General features: G+C 38.1%; 1 long non-coding RNA gene across 3 annotated transcripts; it reads right to left on the reverse strand.

Moving 5' to 3' along the window:
- Positions 1–536: 536 nt before the first annotated feature.
- On the reverse strand, positions 537–24,279 carry LOC141676831 (uncharacterized). Of its 3 annotated transcripts, XR_012557169.1 has the most exons (5): positions 23,954–24,279; positions 22,825–23,098; positions 22,445–22,639; positions 1,571–1,737; positions 537–1,331 (listed from the first exon to the last, which is right to left on the reverse strand). It is a non-coding gene; the product is annotated as an uncharacterized LOC141676831 (long non-coding RNA). The 3 variants fall into 3 exon arrangements; XR_012557170.1 differs by having other exon boundaries at positions 22,445–23,098; positions 24,061–24,279; XR_012557168.1 differs by having other exon boundaries at positions 22,445–23,098.
- Between the last annotated feature and the right edge of the window lie 905 nt (positions 24,280–25,184).

Below are 25,184 nucleotides of genomic sequence, written 5' to 3' on the forward strand. Positions count from 1 at the left end.
AGTATATTAAATAAACGGGCAAATATGTCATTTCACTGAAAATAAAAAGTATCACCAATATTATGTCTATATTCTTATTATATATAGAAGAGATGTGCAACGAAGATATTTTGTGTAGTATAATGTCAGATTTAAATAGATTTAGGAAGTTTTTTACGTATACAGATTAACTATGATTTAGTTTAGTCTAATGGGAAAAAAAATATTAAATGTTGGACAAAATTTAGCATTACTAGTAAATTGATTAAGGATATTAAATGCTTTTAAATGAGTTTATATTTTGTACATCTTTATTTCTTAAAATTTAATAATTGTTTTTAAGTCCTTAGATTACTACTATTTGATTTTTATATTTTTAAGGATTTAGAGTTTGTCAACCATAGGATATACTAATTTATAAATGTGTTATATAATTTTATATATATATATATATGTGTCTCATCTTAAGAAAATTTAGTCATTAATTGAATTTAAATTTGGTGTTATCATTAATGTTTTTAAAAAAAATACATATAGCCCGTTCCACAAGTGTTGGTCAAGCGTATGTCAAGTGCTATATGCAACACCTTCTCTAAGGTCTCTCACCCATCCATAAAAGAGGAATCTTACATACGAATACAAAAATATCTAATCTATTGATGAAAAACATGGAAGGCTAAGGATTGCACATTTTGGTCCAACCAACTTCTATTAACAAAAGTGTCCTCTTACAAGCTTACAAGCCGAGTCGTGACATTTGAGTACAGAGTTCCATAGCTCCTTTTAGGTTTTATAGAATACAGATCGACTTGGTATTAATCTATGTAGTGCATAACGCCTTTTAGCAGAAGTGTATATAAAAAGGTCGGTCATGTCGGGCACGGGCATAGGCAAGTTCTTCAGTAAACTGATTGAAAATTGTAAAAATAGAGTACTCATATTGCATAATAACAGAAAGTGAAAATATTGTATAAAATTGTAAGCTTACAATTAAGAAGGTTTGTTAGTTCAATTTTTATAAATGTACATATACATATGCTACTATAATATGGTTAATTAGCGCTTAATCGTCTTTCTTTGACTTAACAATTCTATCAGTTTTTGAAGAATTTTAAATCATGTTGTCCCTGGTTGTGGAGACCTATTTTCACCGGTAAAAGGGAAAAACCGGTTAGATTAGATAGGAATTTACGGCAAGACCACGATCTAACATAATTATTATCATATCTAGGAGATGTGCGCAACAAAGTATATACCTCTAACACTTAATCCATCATCCACAAATTCAAACCCTTGACCCTCGGAGAGTCGGATGCAATATCAGTAGGGTAGACTCATGGGGACTGCCTCTACTGACAGGGAAAAAAGAAACATTACATTAATTAACTTTATTTACGGATACATACAATTAGTGAACTACTCAAAGTAAGAGAGAATTTAAAGTAAGCTCAATCATTAACTCTAGTTCGTATCAGTGATGTTGTGTCACATCTTGGTTACTTCCATCAGGGACCACGTCTAAGAATAGGAAAAACATTACTTCAAACATTAAGGCAGTTGTAGTTGAAAAGATGACGCAGTAAGGACATACCGTGATATTACCGGTGTGAATCATTGTCACTCTTATTCGACATTCTCCGCCTCTACACACCATCTTCGGTAAGGAACTCTGAGATGGATGCATTTATTTCAGGCTTGCTTTATTGAATAAACACTATGTTGTGCAGGCTATGGTTTAAGGCACTCAAATGAATTTTCCTGCCAAAAATACCATAAGAGCAGAATGATAGAAATGTGTGATCAACTATGTATTAGAAATAAATAGACAAGTGGGCTAAATATTGTAATCAATATTCTAGAAAGATCACCCACCATACAATATCTAATCTAATATCAAAATAAAGACACCATACCATAAAAAAAAGGAATTAGGTATGGGATCACTTTTTTACTTCCCAGCTCTCGTCATATCGGAATAAATAACATTTCCTCTCTTTACTTATAACATCTACAGAACACTAACATCATTACTTCTATTGGAACCGACTTGTAACTTCGATCCTTGATGACATCTAATTATTGACTTGTTTAAAATAATTTTTATTAGAGATAGTAGGTTAGCTCAATAAAATACCACCACTGAATCCCCAATCCTTTATTTGCTGTGCAGTGACACATAAAGAAGCTCATAATGAAAGTAGCATAAAACAATTAGATACACTATGGTCCATTCAATTTAATTAAATATATGTAAATCAGAGCATTGAATCAAAATATGTCAGAATTTTGTTAAATGTGGATATCTTCCAATTTGCAAATAATTACTTTAGTCGTCCCAAGACCAAAACTATTATTTGCTAATCTTTACAAATTATGATGAATTATATAAACTCTTAATGTAAATGAGTCCATATAGAAAAAATTAGAGACTTGAATCCTCGGCAGTTACTCCTTACCACACAATTAATATATCCGACTAAGTTAACAAATACATAACAAATATTTAAGGAATCAAATGTTCCTTCGCTATTACATAGGAAAGAGTTAACCAAAATTTCTTATCTAATGATAATTTATGTATAACAAAGTAAGCTATGTATGAGACAGTGGATATCATTTTACAATCTCTTTTCTTGCATAATACATAGGAGGTTAGTGAGTAAATGATTTAACCAGAAATACTTCGCATGCTCTAAAGTGTAGAATATCTAAACAAATTATACACATAGACTTCACTCTATATAAAGAAAATGTCCAGGTGCAGGTGTGGTCCTGACTGCAAATGTGGTAGAAATTGAGGGTAAAAATTCACAATATTTTGCACTTAAAAACTTAAAATCGGAATACAAACATATAAAGTGCTATAGTAATGATCCATGATATTATAATTCAAGGTTTATTGAGATGTACCATTATGTTTACATTTCATCAATATAAACATGTAGTAACTATATATAATACATGACTATACATATAATCGAAGCTTTACAGCTTATCTTGTGTGGTGTGAGAGCTCACCTTGTATGGTGTGAGAGTAAGGGCCCAGATATGTCGCAAATTGTTGCCAGTCTAGAAGAAGCGAAAGCGTTTGTTTATGGAGGAATTTGGTAATAAAAACCATGCATTTCATTAGGTCAAGACGCTTCCTCACCCTGTAGAATGCCTAGGCTCACTCCTTGTATTGTAATTTCTCGAGCATGTAAATTATATATTGCATTCCAACTGATGAAGGTGCGTCCCTGGCGCAAACACGTACTCTCCCTATGCATTTCAACTTGTAAACCTAATTATTCTTCCTTTTGCTCCAATTTAACTTCAATTGACCCATTCGTGACTCAAAATGATCTAATACCAAATTTTGGCTATAACAGGGTTGAAGTTGAAGCAATATATTTATCCTCCACAATAACTAACTCATTCAAGAAGAACCAAAATCGCAAAACCTCATATCAATTTTTAATTTCATAACTTCTTTATATCAACCTGACCCTTGTTAGGCTATTATACATGAGATAGCATAAATAATTTTAAATTTATGTATAATTAAAATATCTGATATACATAAAATACTTAAAACATTCTCGGCAATAAAAAAATCAAAACTTCTACGATTCTTATTAAAAATATCGATACATATAATATACAATAATGCGTATGTAAAATTATAATATTACTTACAATATTATCTTCCTGTAAAAGGAGAAACTTATAATATAGAATGATACTAGAAATATACAAGTAAAACTATTATAAAGGATACCTTTTTCAAAAGATGAAATTGTAATATAGGGATACTAAAATGAGAACTTTTTTGACTGCAGTCATGTTCATATGATAACAACAAAAGTTGTTTTGTCTTTTATCCCAACCAGCTAGTGAAGAGAAGAAGTGGAGTGCATGTCTTCCCACGGAGTCACCACAATCTTATCATTCATGTTCTACTAATATGTATAAAATTTTGTAGTTTTTAGTGACCGTAATAACTCATTTAAGTGAATGTATGGATAATTAAATAAATTTTAAGTTTTAAAGGTCGAATGAATCTCCAATAAACATAAACCAAAAAACTAAACTGATCATCAATATATGTACGTTGACCAAAAGTTTACATCGACCCAAAGTTTACTTCTGCCATCATATAATTATTAGTAGGTAATGCAGATATATTTTACAATTTTCTAGTAGGTAATACAACACATAAAATTTGTAGCATACAGTTTTCTAGAAGGCTCATTCCAGCATGTACGAAAAGATTTCTTGATAGGTGTTCCTAATGCGACCGTTAGAGCATGTCCAGTGGCGGGGTCACTTTCCCCTTCCCACTTACACATTCTTTTCACCTCACACCCAAATGGTTTTATAAAAAAAGTGACCCACATTCATCAATGTTAGAAGCCCACTTCCCATATTTTGTAGGACCCATTATATTATTATTATTATAATATATATTTAATATAATGAATTTAACTTAAATTTTAAATTTAATTTATTAGTAAAACTATTTTAATAATTCTATTTTTATTTAAACTTAATTTTATTTAAATTTAATTTAATGTTAATTTAAACTTAATTTAATTTAATGTTTTAATTTTAAAAATATTATTAAAATAAAACACATGTCTCGTAATTAAAATGCATCATATTATTAAAAACATGAAATAAAAATACAGCACACAACAAAATATTAAATTTAAACGTTACGATTAAAAAAAAACTTAACGATTATTATGAAACTGCGTAATATGCTCAACCAAGTCATTTTGTAGCTGACGATGTGTCCGTTTATCGCGCATCTGTAATGTATTTTGGATATACGTTTTATACGGGATAAATGGTTTTTCTCCTAAATCTGGTTGCGATAAACCATTTGTTGCATCATCATAAATTGGTAAGGGACCAAATTGAGTGGCGTAAGTGTCCCTCTCGTCTTCAACAATCATATTGTTTATTATAATACATGCTCTCATAATTTTTCCAAGATCTGCTTTGTCCCACAAGCGTGCAGGACCACGTACAATAGCGAAGCGGGACTGTAATACACCAAAATCTCGTTCAACATCTTTTCGCTGGCTTTTTTGATATTTTGAAAATAATTTTCTTTTCTCACTTTGCGAACGTGGTATCGTTTTAATGAATGTTGCCCATTCGGGATATATTCCATCCGTTAAGTAGTTACCTGTATTATAATTGTTTCCATTGATAGTATAATTTACCTCCGGAGTATGACCTTGTAGCACTTCATCAAATACTGGTGATCGATCTAACACATTTATGTCATTGTTCGATCCAGCAACTCCAAAAAATGCATGTCATATCCATAGATCGGAGGAAGCAACCGCTTCTAGTATAATTGTTGCAAATCCTTTGTGACCACTCATGAACATTCCCTTCCATGCTTTAGGACAATTTTTTCATTGCCAGTGCATGCAATCTATACTGCCCATCATACCACGAAAGCCACGAGCTTCACTCATCTATAATAGACGTTGTAAGTCGTTAGAGTTTGGTTTTCGCAAGTATTCGCTCTCAAATATCATGATGATATTAAAGACAAATTTTTTTAAGCATTCATTCACAGTACTCTTGCCAATACGGACGTAGTCATCAACAGCGCCAGCTGATACGCCATATGCCAACATATGCATTGCCACAGTGCATTTCTGTAAAGGTGATAAACCTTTTCTTCCAAGTGCATCGACCCTTTGTTGAAAGTATGGATCAAAATTTGAAAGAGCATCCACAATGTGGAGAAAAATATGTCTTCCCATACGAAATCTTTGTCGGAATATATGCTCAGGATATACTGGATTCGGTGAAAAGTAATCATTCACCAAACGTTGATGACCTGTTTCACGGTCTCTAAATATACTTCTTCTAGGCATGGATCTTGAGCTTTGTCCATTCCTTTCATGATAGAGTTCGAGAATACGGTCATCTTCAGTATCATCGTAGCAGAACTCATGAATAAATTCTTCAGTTAGAGTTTCTAGTGTAGGTGTTTGATCCATATGGAAGTGAGAATTTTGATTCATATGAAAGTGAACTAAATGAATTGAGACAAGTAGTTTATATAGAAGGTAAAAATAAATATATTCTAAGACGGAAACTAGCTTCCAACAGCTAGATTACAAAGAAATAAAGACATACACTAGCTTCCAATGGCTAGATTACAAACAAATAAAGACATACACTAGCTTCCAACGGCTAGATTACAGACACTAGCTTCCAACGGCTAGATTACAAACAAATAAAGACAGACACTAGCTTCCAACGGCTAGATTACAAATAAATAAAGACAAACGCTAATTTCTTGCTAAAATCTTCACAAGCATTTTTGAATGAGCCCACCGCTGAGCATCAGTCATTTTGGTAGTACCAGCCAAAATGACTTGTAAATCCATCTCACTTTGCTTCGCCTCAATCTCCTTCTGTCGAGTCTCAAGTTCTAGTTGTCTACTCTGATTCAATTCTTGCATCAGGTTCAACTTTCTACATTCATTACCTCATAATTCTTTATACTCTTCATATGTCTCTACTGTTCTTGCCTTCCCTTTTCCCCTCCTTTTAGCCGCTTTTGTACCTTGAGGATGAACCGGAGATTCAACAACATTTTCATTTGTTGGTGTATTGTTATTTCCCGGTGATGAGTAATTTCCAGAATGGCTTAATTTAGTTCATTTTGAACTTTCAGTAGTTGAAGGAGTTCTCCACTTGGGCTGACTATGAAGCTCAAACCAGTGTCTATCAAAATTAGACTTCTTGCTGTATCTAGTTAAATAAAGTTCTTGAGCTTTATCAGATATAGTTTTCAAGTTTGAACCGCTCCCCGCTAGCTTCATTGCCTTTTTATAACATGCTCCAAATTTTTGAGCACCGTCATTTATCCGGCTCCACCTTTTTTTCATAGCTTTGACTCCTCTCTTAATAACACCAGGATTATCTTCTTCACAATATTGATGAATTCGTTCCCAAAATGCTTCAGCTTTTTTATCAGTACCTACCAATGGATCAATTGACACATTCAACCATGCACTTATTAATAGGTTATCTTCAACCCACTTCCACTGACCATTAATTTCTCGAACATCTTCAGTTTCTTCACAATCATCATTTAGATCAATAAATTTTGGGTTACTAAAAGCCGGCACTTGCGAACGTGGTGAGTTTTGACTATCGGTGGGTGTTTGTTGAGTTTCAAATTTTGAATTTGAAAATGGAGGAAATGGAAATTGGTACGGAGAATTTTGAGGACATGAAAATGGAAATTGAGAACTCTGTGAATATGAAATTGGTATTGAGAATTCGGATTTTGAGAATTAAAATTATAATTTTGTGGGTTTGGAAAATAGGGATTTGGATATTAATATGGAAATTGAAATTGAGGGTTTGAATTTTGAGAGTTTGAAGGTGGAGAATTGTTGGAATTATTTGGATTCATCTTTTGCTAGGAAAATTAAAATATTTAAAGAATGTGGAGATGATGAATAAGGTATGAGAATTGAGTATTTATAAAAAAAACTACCGTTAGAAATATATACGTTAGAAATATTAACGTTAAGTTAGAAAGTAAAGCTAAACACAAAAAAAAAACGAAAAAACAAACTATGTATGCAAGTGGTGTCGCGGCGCCTCCGGTATAGCTGTGGAGGTGTAGCTGTGGTGGGGTTCCTACAAAACAACACCGGAAGGGGGTTTGGATCCTGCAGCGCCTCCGGTGTGAGCATAAGAACTTGCTTTTGGGGAAGATGAAGATAGATATGAATGCAATGTAGTTGTGTGTATATGAGTGTAAGAGAGTGATTAACCCCAAAACCTTACCTTTTTGGGCTATTTATAGGCCAAGGATGAGGTTTTGGGGTTGGTACCTTTAAATCGTAGCCATCGGTTCTGGGAGCGGAGGACACCTGGTTGGAGTGGATGCTTTACACGTGTCAGCACAGGACTGGTCGAGGAATGTTCTGAGGATCCTCTTACACGTGCCCTGATTATTCCCATGATTGATGTATGACAGTTGTCCCTGTCATGTGCTTGGGCCAGTGCCTCACGTGCTGGGATTTCTCAAGGTTGGGCTTGCAGGATTGGGCCAGTCACGACTGGCAGTGCGCGAGACTAGACCGAGTCAGGAGTCCAGGACTAGCCCTTCAGGAGTTATATGGAGTTAGGAGTCCATGACTAGACCTTGCAGGAGCTATATGTACTATTATGTGCCCCCCACTCCCTTATACAGATTTTCAGGATGGGGGAGTAAACTTGGGCTTGTTTGAAGAATTTGAGCTTTCATTGCCCCCAGTCCGGATTGGGCTGAGTTCGGCCAATCATGACTAAGGTAGGTTGTTCTTAGAAGAATTTGAGCTTTCCTTGCCCCAGTCGGGATTAGGTGAGTTCGGCCAATCAGAACTAAGGTTTGTTGTTTTTAGAAGAGTTTGAGCTTTCCTTGTTCCCCAGTCCGGATTGCGCTGAGTTCGGCCAATCAGGACTAAGGTTGGTTGTTCTGAGAAGAGCTTGAGCTTTCCTTGCCCCCAGTCCGGATTGTACTGAGTTCAGCCAACCAGGACTAAAGTTGGTGGTCTTTAGAAGAATTTGAGCTTTCCTTGCCCCCCAGTCCGGATTGGGTTGAGTTCGGCCGATCAGGACTAAGGTTGGTTGTTTTTAGAAGAATTTGAGATTTCCTTGCTCCCCAGTCCGGATTGCGCTGAGTTCGGCCAATCAGGACTAAGGTTTGTGGTCTTTAGAAGAATTTGAGCTTTCTTTGTCCCCCAGCCCGGATTGGGTGAGTTCGGCCAATCAGGACTAAGGTTTGTTGTTCTTAGAAGAATTTGAGCTTTCCTTGCTCCCCAGTCCAGATTGGGTTGAGTTCGGCCAATCATGACTAAGGTAGGTTGTCTTTAGAAGAATTTGAGCTTTCCTTGCTCCCCAATCCGGATTGCGCTGAGTTCGGCCAATCAGGACTAAGGTTTGTGGTCTTTAGAAGAATTTGAGCTTTTCTTGCTCCCAGTCTGGATTGCGTTGAAGTAAGTAGTCTATACCTAGAAGTTGAAACGGTTTTGGGGTTTTCCCCCCAATGATTTGAATTTTAACAGTTGTAAGTCTTGTGGAGAGACGTGCCTCGTCATTCCCTATATTAATTACAGTTTTGATGGACGATCCAGATTTTGCCACATGGCTAGAGGATTTTTGTTTCACCGTGCCTATAAAAGGCGCCCCTAACTCATCCCTTTCTTTTTTACTTTCATCTAATTTTCTTCTCGTTTTTGCTCTTTTTTCTTCTCCGAATCTTTTTCCGGCGGTTGTTCACGGGATAACTCGAGGCTTACTCTTCGTTGCTCATTCATCTCCAAACTCTCCTTTTTCTTTAAACTTGTAAGTTTCTTCCTCTTTCTTTTATTTGTTTTACAGATGCTTCGAAATTGTGTCACTTGCTTTGGTTTCGATTGTTTTGTCTCGTAGGGTTTTTGTGTTTATAGCTATGAATGTGTTTGTGTATATGTGTATCTATATATTTTTCGGAATACTTTGGTGTTTGATTATGGGGAATCGTGTTTCTGGAATCAGGGTTTTTTGTTTGAGTCCGGACTTGGTTGCTTAGTTCGGACTGATATTTTTCTGTTTGGTTTTTTGTAGTTTTTGTATTATTATGGCTTGAGTCCGGAGTAATAGGCTAGTTCTAGGGTTTTGTAGCCCGGAGTGGTTATTTTGGTTTGTGTTTTTATTATGGCTTTTGAGCTTCGGGTATCGGGACTGTTTGCTTTTGACTTTAAATAAAATTGAACATAGGATAGTCCGGACCATGTAGATTTCAAGATAAATAAACTGTAGGGATTTAGACTAACCTTTATCACTTGTTTTAGGTTTATGGTTCGGACTAAAGCTCGTGCAAAAGCCTATATTACCTGCTATCCGGGGCCGTCTGGTTCAGATTTAGATTCTTCTAGTGATTCGGAGCGCATTGAGATGGGGAAGATGGCATCCACCTCTAATTCCGAAGCTATAACTAAACTTTCTGTGGCTAGGATCTCCTCTAAGAAGGTGCCTTGTACTTCGGAAGGTTTATGGGTTGATACTCCGGGTTACTTCATCACCAAGAGTGATGAGATAGAGAACAGCTTCTATTATAGAAGCATTAGGTCCGGGCACGCGAGGTAGCCTAATGCGGGTCCAGGGCCGTATGATAAGGACGAATTTAACAGAAAGTTCTTCGGGAGTATTGTTGCCCAGGAACATTATAAGTTGAAGGAGGAGTACGCTGCTTTGGACCATGTGGCACAAGATCCTTCAATCCGGGCTGCTTTCTAGCTCGATCCCCGGATTGAGTTGAGGTGGCCTGAGCGCGGAGAGAGGATATATCACAGGCCAGCTGATGGGTTTGTTCCGGTGTGGCTGGAGCATCTCCGGTCTGGGTGGAATCCCCACTGGCATTTATTTCTCAAATATTTATATAAATATGAGTATAAACTTTCCCCAATGTAGATAACCCCGAATGGGATCAAATGGATGACCTGGTTTATTGCTTCCTACAACCAGTTAAAAGTTCAGCCCACTTTCAAGTTGTGGCATCATATTTGCAGCCTAGTCCGATCTAGCCAGATGCCTTTGCATGAGCTTCGGTTCCGGGCTCCGGAGTGTGGTTATGGTGGTTCTTACAGGCCCATCATTCTACAGTCCTCGTTGAAGCACTGGAATGGGGAGTTGATTATGCTGAGGGGCTTAGACTTGCATTACCTTCCCCACATTGCTGCTGAGGGAGTCCGGACTCGGTTCCGTAGGGATGTTCTCCGGGGAGACGCCATCCGGATGGTTTTTGCTTTTTGTGAATGTTTGGGTTTCCAGATGACCCGTGATACTTTTATGATGCACAGAACTATGCATAGGATAGGGTGTAAGTTACTTATTTTTGTGTCCGGACTGTTTTCTTTTGTTGCATTGCTCTGTACTGGTTGGTTCTTGTAAATATTTTGTTTTAACTTGTGTTTTTTGCTTTATTTTCTGGCAGATTTACCGCATTACAATCCGGACATGTCTTCTTCGGCTTATAGTGATGCATTGAAGGGTTTGGGTAAAGCTTTCAAGTTGCCTAAGAAAACTGCAGTTGGTGGGTCCAGATCTAATGCTTCTGTGGAGGATGGGTCACAGAGCAACGCTGTTTCCAAGACGGAGGCTGATTCGGGTGACAGGGCACCGGAGCGGAATGTTGAGGTGGAGATGGGTGATGCGTTTTCCAATCTGGAGGAGTTGGAGCCTCTTATAGAGATCTCGGAGATTGATGGTGTCCGGAAGAAGAAAAGGCTCTGGAGTTCTGGGACAAAGCCTCCCCGGGCTCAAAATGTTGATGTTGGTGTTGGGTCTGGAGTGGATGAAGGAAAAGGTTTGGTTGCTGAGAGTCCGGAGGCACACAGTCCAGAGCTTGAAGTTAAGGTTACACGTTTCATGGTTGGGATTCCTACTCAGGATGACTGGAAAAAGATGCAGAAGTCCGGATTCGACGCAACTATGAAGGAATGCTCCCGGCTCTGGGGTCAGGTACATTGTTTTTATGTTTTTGTTTTTCTTCTATTCCTTTGCCTTGGAATAATTTTCGAAGTAGTTCGTCTATTCTTTTGCAGCTTGGTGGTTACATGGCAGGATCTGCTTCTCTGGCGTATAACGAGTTGAATGATTCCCGGAATTCCATTGTTGATAAGGATGCTGAGATCAAGAACTTGAAGGATGAACTTATAATCGAGGATATTTCTCTGTCCGGACTAAATAAGCACCTTAATGATGTTACAACTCGGGCTGAGAATGCTGAGAAGGAGGCTATGGATTTAAAGTCTGATCTAGGCGAGCTCCGGAAGCAGCTCTCTTCTGTGAGGCCACAGTCGGAAGTTATTGAAGAGTTTAAGAAGTCTGAGGAGTATGACAGGGTGATTGCGAATGCCGGTGCTCTGGAGATTGGTCGCTGCTGGGTCATTGCTGAGAGACATATCAAGATTGATCCGGAGGCGAATTAGGATAGTTTTGTTGAAGAATTCATTAAGGCCAAACAGAACATTGAGGCTGGACTCGGTGATCCGGAGCCCTTCGATGGTCCTTGCCCTAGTTTCCTTCCTCTCAATGCTCTGGAATCTTAATTTCTTCTGAATTATAATTTGATGTTTCTTTAAGACTTTTAGTCCTTTGCCGTTTGTAATATTCGTACTTGGCTCCGAGCTTGTTTGAGTCCGGTTTGGTTTTGAATGTTTGCCTTTATTGTTATTATTCTGCTTTGCTATTATAGTTTATTTTTGCCTTAGGAATTTTTTCTAAGTTAAAGATGTTTGCTCTAGTCCTGACTCATAGTTGGTCCGGACTACTGGTTATTTTACTTAGAAAATAATTTTAAGTAAATGTTTTTGCTTTAGTCCAGACTCATAGCTTGTCCGGACTAGTGGTTAGTTCTTTAGAAAATTGTTTCTAGGTAAATATGATTGCTCTAGTCTGGACTGATAGATGTCCGGACTAGTTGTGGCTTCTTTACTTAGAAAATTATTTCTAAGTAAATATGGGTTCTGTTCTTGACTAATAGTTGTGTCCGGACTGGTGATGGCTTGTTTACTTAGAGAATTATTTCTACGTATATATGGTTGCTTTAGTCCTGACTAATAGTTATGTCCGGACTAGTGGTAGCTTTTTTACTTAAAAAAAAAATTTATAAGTAAATTTGGCTGCTCTAGTCCTGACTAATTGCCTGTCCGGACTAGTGATGGCTTTTTAGAAACTTAATTCCAATTAAAAATGGTTGTTATAGTCCTGACTAATAGTTTTTACGAACTAGTGGTGGCTTTTTTGTTTATAAAATTAATTCTAAGTAAAAATGGTTGCTCTAGTCCTGACTAATAGCTTCTCCGGACTAGTGGTTGCTTTTTTAGAAAATTTATTCTAAGTAAAAATTGTTGCTCTAGTCCTGACTAATAGCTTATCCGGACTAGTGGTGGCTTTTTTAGAAAATTAATTATAAGTAAAAATGGTTGCTCTAGTCCTGACTAATAGCTTGGTCGGACTAGTGGTTATCTTTGGTAAATGTAAAGAGGAAATGCTTTTCATTAATCATTCATACAAAATATAAGGAAAAATAAGTTAGTTTGTAAGTCATATGTCATAGGCCTATTTGTATATTCGAGGATTCAACTCAACTCAAATAAGAATGTAATAAGTAAATAGTGGATCGACCGTCAGAGAGATCTCGCAAAGTAATATCTGTCAAAGGATTCAGAAACAAGGTTCATCTACAGACTTGAGGAGTTAATTCACTGGAAGAAGTTCAAGAAGTTGATCATGCCTCAGTGATATAAATCAAGATCGTGGATTTAATCAAGTGACAGAGATCTCGTCAGAGTATCATTAATTACAAGGATTTAATCTGAAGAAAATCAAAGCGTCAAAGTCAAGACATGAAGAAACGTCACGGAAGTTAGTCACTCATGAACCAGACAGTACATCGAGTGTCAACGTTGAAGTGGCGGAATTGATTCATAATTCTCAGTGATTTTCAGAAGATATTCAGAAGAATGGATGCTGCTCAGGGTTAGTATTAATTCTGTATTAATTAATTAAGTCATATAATTTAATTAAGTAAATAAATTATATCTGCAAAGATTAATTTATTGATTAATTAAATTAATTGATTAATTAATTCAGAATTAATTTTAGGAATTTTCAGAAGTTTAATTGGATTAAATTCAATCTTAAATCAGCAAGACAATTGAAAATGAACTAGCATGACAATCGGTATTTAGCAGGGAGGAAGAAAAAGATCCTAAAAATGTACACTACACCACACCATTGTTGTTTCTAACTACGGATCCTATTGTACGGGAGAGGTGGTAAACACAAGGTGATTTCCTAGTAAGGGAAGAAGCAGTTAGGGGAGTACCATTGGTTTTTATCTGCGGATCCTATTGTACGGGAGAGGTGGTAAAACGAAGGTGATCTTCTTTAATCAGTTGATTCTCATAGGGGGAGAAGCAAGAGATATGGGCTTCTCAACAGGAAATGTGGTTGTACAAATGAAGATGGAACTACTTGAAGATATGTTCAGTCTAGAGGAACATCTACTTGGAATCTGGAAAATGTTAAATCTCATCCAGAACTTTTCTGCTATTTACTTTGCATGTATGTTTATATCTTTTTCTTATTTGTTAGTTGAGTTATCCTCTAGGTATTTGTGTGTTATTGTCTAACAAACAAATAGGGGGAGATTGTAAGTCATATGTCATAGGCCTATTTGTATATTCGAGGATTCAACTCAACTCAAATAAGAATGTAATAAGTAAATAGTGGATCGACCGTCAGAGAGATCTCGCAAAGTAATATCTGTCAAAGGATTCAGAAACAAGGTTCATCTACAGACTTGAGGAGTTAATTCACTGGAAGAAGTTCAAGAAGTTGATCATGCCTCAGTGATATAAATCAAGATCGTGGATTTAATCAAGTGACAGAGATCTCGTCAGAGTATCATTAATTACAAGGATTTAATCTGAAGAAAATCAAAGCGTCAAAGTCAAGACATGAAGAAACGTCACGGAAGTTAGTCACTCATGAACCAGACAGTACATCGAGTGTCAACGTTGAAGTGGCGGAATTGATTCATAATTCTCAGTGATTTTCAGAAGATATTCAGAAGAATGGATGCTGCTCAGGGTTAGTATTAATTCTGTATTAATTAATTAAGTCATATAATTTAATTAAGTAAATAAATTATATCTGCAAAGATTAATTTATTGATTAATTAAATTAATTGATTAATTAATTCAGAATTAATTTTAGGAATTTTCAGAAGTTTAATTGGATTAAATTCAATCTTAAATCAGCAAGACAATTGAAAATGAACTAGCATGACAATCGGTATTTAGCAGGGAGGAAGAAAAAGATCCTAAAAATGTACACTACACCACACCATTGTTGTTTCTAACTACGGATCCTATTGTACGGGAGAGGTGGTAAACACAAGGTGATTTCCTAGTAAGGGAAGAAGCAGTTAGGGGAGTACCATTGGTTTTTATCTGCGGATCCTATTGTACGGGAGAGGTGGTAAAACGAAGGTGATCTTCTTTAATCAGTTGATTCTCATAGGGGGAGAAGCAAGAGATATGGGCTTCTCAACAGGAAATGTGGTTGTACAAATGAAGATGGAACTACTTGAAGATATGTTCAGTCTAGAGGAACATCTACTTGGAATCTGGAAAATGTTAAATCTCATCCAGAACTTTTCTGCTATTTACTTTGCATGTATGTTTATATCTTTTTCTTATTTGTTAGTTGAGTTATCCTCTAGGTATTTGTGTGTTATTGTCTAACAAACAAATAGGGGGAGATTGTAAGTCATATGTCATAGGCCTATTTGTATATTCGAGGATTCAACTCAACTCAAATAAGAATGTAATAAGTAAATAGTGGATCGACCGTCAGAGAGATCTCGCAAAGTAATATCTGTCAAAGGATTCAGAAACAAGGTTCATCTACAGACTTGAGGAGTTAATTCACTGGAAGAAGTTCAAGAAGTTGATCATGCCTCAGTGATATAAATCAAGATCGTGGATTTAATCAAGTGACAGAGATCTCGTCAGAGTATCATTAATTACAAGGATTTAATCTGAAGAAAATCAAAGCGTCAAAGTCAAGACATGAAGAAACGTCACGGAAGTTAGTCACTCATGAACCAGACAGTACATCGAGTGTCAACGTTGAAGTGGCGGAATTGATTCATAATTCTCAGTGATTTTCAGAAGATATTCAGAAGAATGGATGCTGCTCAGGGTTAGTATTAATTCTCTATTAATTAATTAAGTCATATAATTTAATTAAGTAAATAAATTATATCTGCAAAGATTAATTTATTGATTAATTAAATTAATTGATTAATTAATTCAGAATTAATTTTAGGAATTTTCAGAAGTTTAATTGGATTAAATTCAATCTTAAATCAGCAAGACAATTGAAAATGAACTAGCATGACAATCTGGATTGTCATACCGATTGTCATGCCAAGTCATTTCAATTGTCATACCGAAAGTTACACTAGGAAGGAGATTGTCATGCCAGTTCAAAAGATTGTCCTACCGATAGTCATGCTGGTTCAAACGATTGTCTTGCTAGCTCAAAAGGATAGTCTCACCGATTGTCATACAAGCTTAAAGGATTGTCATTCCAATTCAATTAATTCGGCTGTTGATAAATAGAAGCAGAAGTCATTCAACTCAATCATCCAACATACAGAACCCGAGAACAAAAGAAAAAGAAGCAGAACAATATTACATTCTTCTCTGCAAACTTCAAGATCAATTTCTAGATTGTAAAGTTAAATCCAATCAACTAGAAATCTTTATCTTGTTCTTGTGTAACAATCTAGCGGATCAAAATCCCTAGAACTTAATCTCAAATCGCGTTTAGCATTTGATTCTAATTATTGCAAAAATAGAAAAAGTTCATGTCAAATTTATTCTAGATTTGTGATAATTGATTTAAGATTAATACCTTGTAATCGATACAGTTGTTGTAACACCTTTCAAGTTTAATAATATTTTTATTTAACTTGAATTTTGTTTCACATTTTTTATTCCGCATTTATTCGATTATTTGGTACTGTTTGTATTCAACCCCCCCTTCTACAAACAAATTGGGACCTAACATGGTTGCTTGCCATATTGGCTACAAGATTTTGGTTGCTTTGTTTGTTCTTTCCTGCTGGTAGAATTTCCTTAGTCTTAGTCCATGCCAAGTATTTGGGACTTCTGAGCCATCCATGTTCAGGAGTTTGTAGGTTCCTTGCCTCAGGAATTCTTTGACCTTGTATGGTCCTTCCCATTTGGGCATTAGCTTTCTAGTGTTTGTGGGATCTGATGCTTCTGTGTCTCGAAGGACTAAGTCTCCAGCTTGGAAGTTTTTGACTCTGGACTTCTTACTGAAGTGCTCTCTTATTTTCTCTTTGTATTTTTCCATCATTTCTACAGCTTGGTCCCGGACCTCATCAATTAGCTCCATGTTTGTTCTGAGTCCTTCATTTGCTTCTTCCTCAAAGTTTATTGCTCTGTGAGAAGGAGATCCAACTTCAATAGGAAGCATTGCTTCTGTTCCATAAGCTAGTTTAAATGGAGTTTCTATGGTGCTTGTCTTGGGGCTTGTCCTATAGGACCATAGTACGCTTGGTAGTTCTTCTGGCCATTTGCTTTTGCTTTCTTTGAGTCTCTTTTCAATACCTCAGAGCAGGATTATGTTGGTGACTTCTACATGGCCGTTTTCTTGGGGATATACTACTGATGATTTTTTGTGTTTAATCCCGTGCTCCTGGAGGTAGGACTCAAATTCTGATCCGATGAACTATGGCCCATTGTCTGATACTAGGACTCGCGGTATCCCGAACCTCATCAAAATGTTGTCCATAAACTTTATACAATCTTGTTGATTAATTATCCTCATTGCTTCCGCTTCAACCCATTTGGTCATGTAATCAATCGAGACTAACAAGTACCTGAGATCTCCTTTGGCCCGGGGAAAGGGTCCCATGATGTCAATACCCCAGACAGCAAAGGGGATAGGTGACAGGACCGAGGATGGTAGGACTGGGCTGATCCGGGACATATTGCTGAAGAGCTGGCATTCCTTGCATTTCTTCACGAACTCTATTGCGTCTTGGTGGATAATTGGCCAGTAGTAGCCTTGTCTTATGATCTTATGAGCTAGGGCCTTCGCGGACATATGATCTCCGCATATCCCTTCATGCACTTCTGCCAAACAGTACTTTGCTTCTTCTGGGCTGACACATTTTAGGATAGGAGATGAGAAAGTCCTGCGGTAGAGTAGTCCTTTGTGGAAGAACTTGGCTGCTTTTGCTTTCAATCTTTGGGCTTTTCCTTTGTCCTCCGGGAGCTCCCATTTCTCCAAATAGTTGATGAAGGAAGTCATCCAGTTCTGGTTGCTTTCGATCTCCAAGACTTCTCTGGATTCAATAGATGGTTTGTGGAGTTCTTCGAAGTAAATTGAGCAGTCCAGATCTGATGAGTTCCGGACTAATTTGGATAGAATATCCGCTTCTTCATTTTCTTCTCGACATATCTGAAGGACTTGATGGTTTGGTATTGAGGCTAAGTAACTTTGAACCAGTGCTTGGTACTTCGCCAGAATAGGGTCTTTTGCTATGTATTCTCCGTTTGTTTGCTTGACCACTATCTGGGAGTCGCTGTAGATTTTTAAGTCCTGGACCTTCAGGGTCCTGGAGAGCTTTAGTCCTACAATCAACGCTTCATATTGCGCCTGATTATTTGTTGCGGGGAAGCCGAAAGATATAGCTGTCTGAATGGTGAATCCTTCAGGACTTTTTACTATGAGTCCGACTCCCGACCTTTCGCTTGTTGAAGAACCATCTACTTTCAAGGTCCAGGCTCCCGGACTTGCATCTTGTTCTATCTCTGGATCCATGTTCATTGGTTCTGGTTCTTCTTCCGGAAAGTTGCATTCGATTATGAAATCTGCAAGTGCTTGAACTTTAATGGCAGTCCTGAGAATGAAGCTTAAATTGAACTGGCTCAACTCCACAGCCCAATTGACAAGTCTTCCCGAGATATTTGGCTTGTGAATTATCTTCCTTAAAGGCTGATTTGTTACCACTCTTGTTTCTCTTCTTTGGAAGTAGTGCCTGAGCTTTCTTGAAGTTGTGACTAAGGCGAAGGTAAACTTCTCTAGTCTTGGGTATCTAGTTTCCTCATCTTTAAGGACTTGGCTTACGTAGTAGACTGGTTGCTATGTTCGATTCTCTTCCCTGATTAGGGCGGCTCCTACTGCTTGTGCTCCTGCTGACAAGTATAAGTAGAGAGGCTCTCCTGGCTAAGCTTTAGTTAGGACTGGTGGCTGAGAGAGGTAGGACTTGATTTCCTCAAATGCCGTTTGGCACTCCGGACTCCAGTTCACCTCTTTCTTGTGGCTTGCTCCTTTAATTAAATCAAAGAATGGCAAGCACCTTTCTGCTATCTTTGAGATAAATCTCCTGAGTGCTGCTAGGGATCCTGCTAGCTTCTGCACATCTCTTTGGGTCCTAGGAGCCCTCATCTCCTGGATTGCTTTTATTTTCTCTGGATTAACTTCAATGCCTCTGTTGCTGATCATGAATCCTAGAAACTTGCCTGCTTCTACACCGAAGGTGCATTTCTCCGGGTTCAGTTTGAGTTGGTTCTTCCTCAGGTTGTCAAAGCACTCCTTCAGATATTCGACATGTGTTGGTATAGTTGTTGATTTGGAAATCATATCGTCGACATAGCACTCCAAGTTCCTCCCAATCTGGAACTTGAATATCTTGTTCATGGCTCTTTGGTAAATTGATCATGCGCTTGTCAGTCTGAAGGGCAGCATCACATAAGCATAGACTGCCCTGTGAGTTATGAATGTTATCTTAGGTATGTCCTTCGGGTTCATCTTGATCTGGTTGTATCCGGAGAAGGCTCCCATGAAACTTAGCATGATGTGCCCGGAGGTAGCATCTATCAATTGATCAATATTGCGGAGAGGGTATGGGTCCTTCGGGCATGCATCATTCAGATCGGTGTAGTCCACACACATTCTCCATTTGTCATTGGACTTCTTCACCATAACAATATTTTCTAGCCACTCCAGATATTTGATTTCTTTTATGATTCCTGCTTTGAGTAACTTCTCCACTTCTTCGTCTATGGCTCTTTGCCTCTCCGGGGCGAAATTCCTTCTCTTCTGTTTGACTGGTTTTCTGTTGGGGTTGACATCCAAGCTGTGCATTGCTATGGACTCAAGTAGTCCAGGCATGTCTCTTGACCTCCAGGATAAAATATATTTGTACTCCCGGAGCAGGGACACTAATCTTTCCTTGCAGGACTCTTCGAGTCTTGACCCAACTTTCACCTTTTTGCTAGGACTGCGTTCATCAACCTAGACTTCTTTTGCTTCTACTGCAGCTTCGATTTTTGCTTGTTCTTTGTTTGAAACCATTTGATGAATTCGGGCTTCAGAGTTCTTCTTCAGATAGGAGTTTGCTTGTTCTGATTCTTTGGTTGCTTGCATGGTAGGACTAGCTTGGTCTAGGACTTGATTCGTCTTGTCGACTACCATGACTTGGTTGCTTGCCGGTTCTTCCAGACTTATTATATTTGCTTCTTGTTCCTGACTTGACTCAATGAGTTGTACTTCTTTTGTTGTTTCTTCCCTTGGCCGGGGTCTGTGCTTCTTAATGCTTTGTTGCTTGTGAAGGATTGTTTCCTTCCTTTTGTTGTCCTGGTGGGTTTCTGCCATGACCAACCCCTGGCTGTAGCATGTTTCAGCAACTCCATAATCTCCTTTTATTTCCCCGACTCCTGTCGAGGTTGGGAACTTGATTTTAAGATGGGAGATTAAAGTTATCGCTTGCATCATGGTTAGAGCTGACCTGCCAATGATTCTATTGTATGACGAAGGAGTGTTGACTCCTTCATAGTCTTTACTGCTCAAGGATATCACCAGGTCTGTGAGTGATTGGATTGAAAGCACTTCTTTGTCGAAGTACGGGCTCCGAGGTGGGGAGTGGGAGCCTCCTAGGACTGCGTTGACTACATTATTTCCTCTCTTCTGCCCTTCCCCCCTGTTGTTGTTATCCCGGACCAAGTTCTTGTTCATATTTCCTTTCTTCACTTGGTCCTCAATGAAATACTTGAGTGATAAGCAGTTCTCGGTCTTGTGGCCATGGGTCTCATGATAATCGCACTGCATATTGTAAGGCCTGCTCTCCGGAGGAGTTTGCATTGGCTTCGGAGGATAATAGAAAGCCTTGTCTTTTACCTCCTTCAAGATTTCCTCCCGGGTCATGTTGAGAGGAGTCCAGTCCGGCTCCTGCTTCGGCTCTCGGGGTTGCTTTGCGGGTCCTGGATCGCTTTTTGACTCCTGCTTAGGACCGAGTCTCTGAAAAACCGGAGTAGTTTGTCTTTCTTGGCTTTGTTGGTTTTGCTTGAACTTCTTGTCCTGATGGTAACCCCCTTTTGGTCGGTCATCGGTGTTCTTACTCTTGGACCCCCCCATTCCGGGTTATCCTCATTTCCTGGAGCACATCTGTTTCCTTTATGAACCTGGCAGCCATGGAGTAAGCTACTGCCAGACTTTGTGGCTCTTTATTGATCAGTTCTACGATATATCTCTCATTGTGCTATGGGTCCAATTTTCTCCTGAAAATACTCAAAACTTCCCTCTCATCCAAGCTTGAGACTTTGTTGATTTCTTCCTGGAACCGGCGTATGTATACAGAGAGAGACTCATTGTCATGCTGCCGGATTGTCTCCAGGTGACACATGTGCATTTCGTGCATTTTGTTTGCGCGAAATCTCCGGAGGAAAGAAGCGCAAAACTCCTTCCAACTGTGAATGCTGCGGGAGGGGATCCTGCTGAACCATCTCTGAGCCCCTCCCTTAAGAGTTGAAGCGAAGAACCTTGATTTCGTCAAGTCATTGTAGTAATATATTTGCGCGATCTGCTCAAAGTAGTTCAAGTGCTCCTCCGGGTCTCCTAGGCCATCAAAGGAGTCAAAGTTGTAGTGCTTCAAGTCCCGCTGTCGGGGAATAGCCTCCAAGGAGTGGCTGAAAGGAGTAAGTGTTTCTCCAATTTCTACTCCTGAGTCTCTGTCCATCTTTCTTTGTAATTCATAGATAATATCTTTTAGGTCTTTCTGCTTCTCTTCTTCTTCATCATCATAAATCAGCTCCGGAGTTGGGTCTCTCCGGGTTCTCTTGATCCTAGACTTGGCCAGTAGCTTTTCTTCTTCTAACTGCATTCTTTTTTGGATCTTTAGCTCGAGCTTTGCTTCTTCCTCTTTCCTGATTTGCTCCCGCATCTCTTCGGTAAGGTTGGCCATGTGCTTTTCGGCCACCGGGACATTGGTGTATTTGTATTGGTTCAGCTCAATAAGGGTTCTGGCGTCCCGGGTGTTTACAATTATCTCCATAACGGGAGTGTGTTGCAATGGTTGCACCTGGAACGTTTCTCTGTCGGCTCCTGGATCAAGGGCCTAGGAGTGGTCCGGCTCCTGGACCTGAGTACTAGCAGATGGTCTCCCAGAAGTATGCTTTCCTGGTCTGGCCATTTCTCAACAATACCAACAGCAACTAACAATAATATGCTACAGAAAGTATCGATCTAAGGTTGCTTTTTGAAAATCGCAAAAACTACCCATAATAATAGCAAACACTAACAAATAGGTTCCTGGGACTAGTTTAAACAATCTTCTAGGACTACTCAACGATGTGGTAGAACAAGTGTAGCGGGGTTATAGAACACAAAGGAAATATGCAAACTAGAGTAAAATCAAGGTTCTAAAATGATCAAAACCAACAATAGCACACACAAACGTGGCTTAAATCAACAAAACAGGGCTCACACAAACGTGGCCTAAAATAACGAGCACACACAAACGTGGCTTAAATAAACAACATTCATTTTTATGAGAGAGTTTGGTTGCTTGTGTTCTTACAAGTTAAATAAATGGACTCTTTCAAGAGCTTGTTGATGAAGGTGAATCCAGGGGCACCGAGACCCAAGGATGGAGAGCCCCTCCTTCTAGCGCCAAATGATAACTCCTGGTGGCGGGGTCGCTCCTTCAACGCCGTGCCCGGATCCTTCGCCGCTGTGGAGGTGTAGCTGTGGTGGAGTTCCTACAAAACAACACCTGTAGGGTGTTTGGGTCCCGCGGCGCCTCCGATGTGAGAGTAAGAACTCGCTTTTGGGGAAGTTAAAGATGGATATGAATGCAAGATGGTTGTGTGTGTATATGAGTGTAAGAGAGTGATTAACCCCAAAACCTTACCTTTTTGGGCTATTTATAGGCCAAGGATAGGGTTTTGGGGTTGGTACCTTTAAATCGTAGCCATCGGTTCTGGGAGCGGAGGACACCTGGTTGGAGTGGATGCTTTACACGTGTCAGCGTTGGATTGGTCGATGAATGTTCTGAGGATCCTCTGACACGTGCCCTGATTATTCCCATGATTGATGTGTGACAGTTGTCCCTGTCATGTGTTTGGGTCAGTGCTTCACGTGCTGAGATTTCTCAAGGTTGGGCTTGTAGGATTGGGTCAGTCAGGACTGGCAGTTCGCAGGACCAGACCGAGTCAGGAGTTCAGGACTAGCCCTTCAGGAGTTATATGGAGTTAGGAGTTCAGGACTAGACCTTACAGGAGCTATATGTACTATCAAGTAGGGTGTGAAATACATATAAAAAAGTAGCAGGTAATAACACCACAAACCAACAATCATATTTTAAATATACTCTATTCTACTTTTGTTCTTAATTTTTAGTTTGGTCTTTTGCATTGAGTTTAAATATTCCTTTATGTTTTTCTCACGTTAATTCCCTGTTATCTCATAGTCTCCTTTAATTTCCGTAGAAAGTGACATTTGGAGATAATTTTTTTGTGAAACAATTAACATAAATATATTTGAGAAAAATGTTTAATTCTTCTTATTGCGCATATATAAATATAAATAAATTTTTTTATAAACATTAATTTGAGATTTAAGGCAAAACAATAAAATATTACAACTGCAATTGGCAGTGTAGCCGCAACCAGGTTTAGAGCTCTGAAAAAATAGTCACAGAGAAATGAATAACCACTCTTGACTTGAGTACCTTAACTTCAGCCCGTATAAAATCAATTAGAATCAATCCTGAACAAGTAAACCCCAAGCCATAAAGAATCCAAAGTGAAATTATTTACAGTCTCTATAACAATCATAGTATGCCGCAATAATATAGCCTATGATAATTCTACACAAAATTAGGAAAAATAGGCATAACACAAAACCCTCTTGGAGACGTAATTTACACTCAGCCAAAAAATGAGAACTACTAATCTAATCCATCATATATAAACACAAATATAGACACAATTTTTTTATCCATACGGAGATTGTTTAATATGTAAATACATAAAATATGTAAACATAAATTAAAATTGAGATCGGAAAGGGAATTCACCAGATTTACCATGACAAAGAGAAACTCAAGTGACTTAAGTGAGAAAATTGCATACAGATTCGGAAAATAAGTCTGGCACAATTAAACGCCAAAAATTGAATATGAAGCTATCAAACCTCTGTTAGCAAGCGGGGAGGTGGAGAGTTTAGATTTCTAGCAATGGCTCAGCATTTTTATAGAGGAAAGAGCAGAATAGTTATTTTACAGGGAATAAAATGTCTCGGCATTTATGTCTCTGTTCTGCTATTATATAGATATAGATAAATGATAAATGATTATCGATTTTTGTGTATCATGGAGGTATTGGTGCTTGAACTTATTCTGTAACTCAAATAGGTTCTTTTACTTTTGATGGCTGTTGGATTATTTGAAAATATTATAAGTTGATGTATATCAATTGTACAGTATACCCTTGTGTATATTAATTTTATTCTTTAACGAGTCTACCCTAAGTTGCAAAAATGAGACAGAATTGTCCAATTTAGATATCTCCTGATCATCCCACAAATCTTGTATACCATGCATCATAATTATTAAATACCATCATTCTTCCTTAATCCTCCTATGTAGATAATAACTCTTTCTTTAGTTTCATTTATTATATGCAAAGCGTGACTCGACATAATCATCATCATCGAAATCGGGGAAAAAAAACCTTCAGGTTTAGCACACATGTCGTAATAGGCCTCGACTAATAAATTTTTTGTACAATTAATATCAATATTAAAGTGGCTAGGAGGCATTAATGATCCGATCCCATAATATATTTTATCAGCTCTAGCGGTCAGATACTCAATATCTTGCTGTACTTGCTCAATATAGGAAATATAGGGCTCTTGGGTCGCTTCATCAGTCTAGCGAGCCGGCCCACTCTCATCCATGGACATGTTATATAACTCGTGATCGTTAACGATTGAAGTTTTCTTGGTTCCAAGTGGGATCACGGAATAGCTGAAAGAGCTAGAGGGGTTGGTCGCTGCATGGAGGGGCTAGTCGCTGTATGTACCCTCACGATATTGGCATCAACTGTAACACCCCAAATCCGGGGTCAGGATTGTGTGTCACTACACAACTTTAAATAATAAAAATCAGTATATTAAAATAAATATACAGACAACCCCTCATTATTCAGGATCGCTTACAGGTTATGATATGAAACTAGAATCTAACCTTCTAAAATTACATTGTCTAAATACAATTTTATTACTTTATTACTAATTTTCTTGTATTGATCACTCTG

The sequence above is a fragment of the Apium graveolens genome, chromosome 8 (assembly GCF_009905375.1).
Source record: "Apium graveolens cultivar Ventura chromosome 8, ASM990537v1, whole genome shotgun sequence".
NCBI classification, from domain to species: Eukaryota; Viridiplantae; Streptophyta; class Magnoliopsida; order Apiales; family Apiaceae; genus Apium; species Apium graveolens.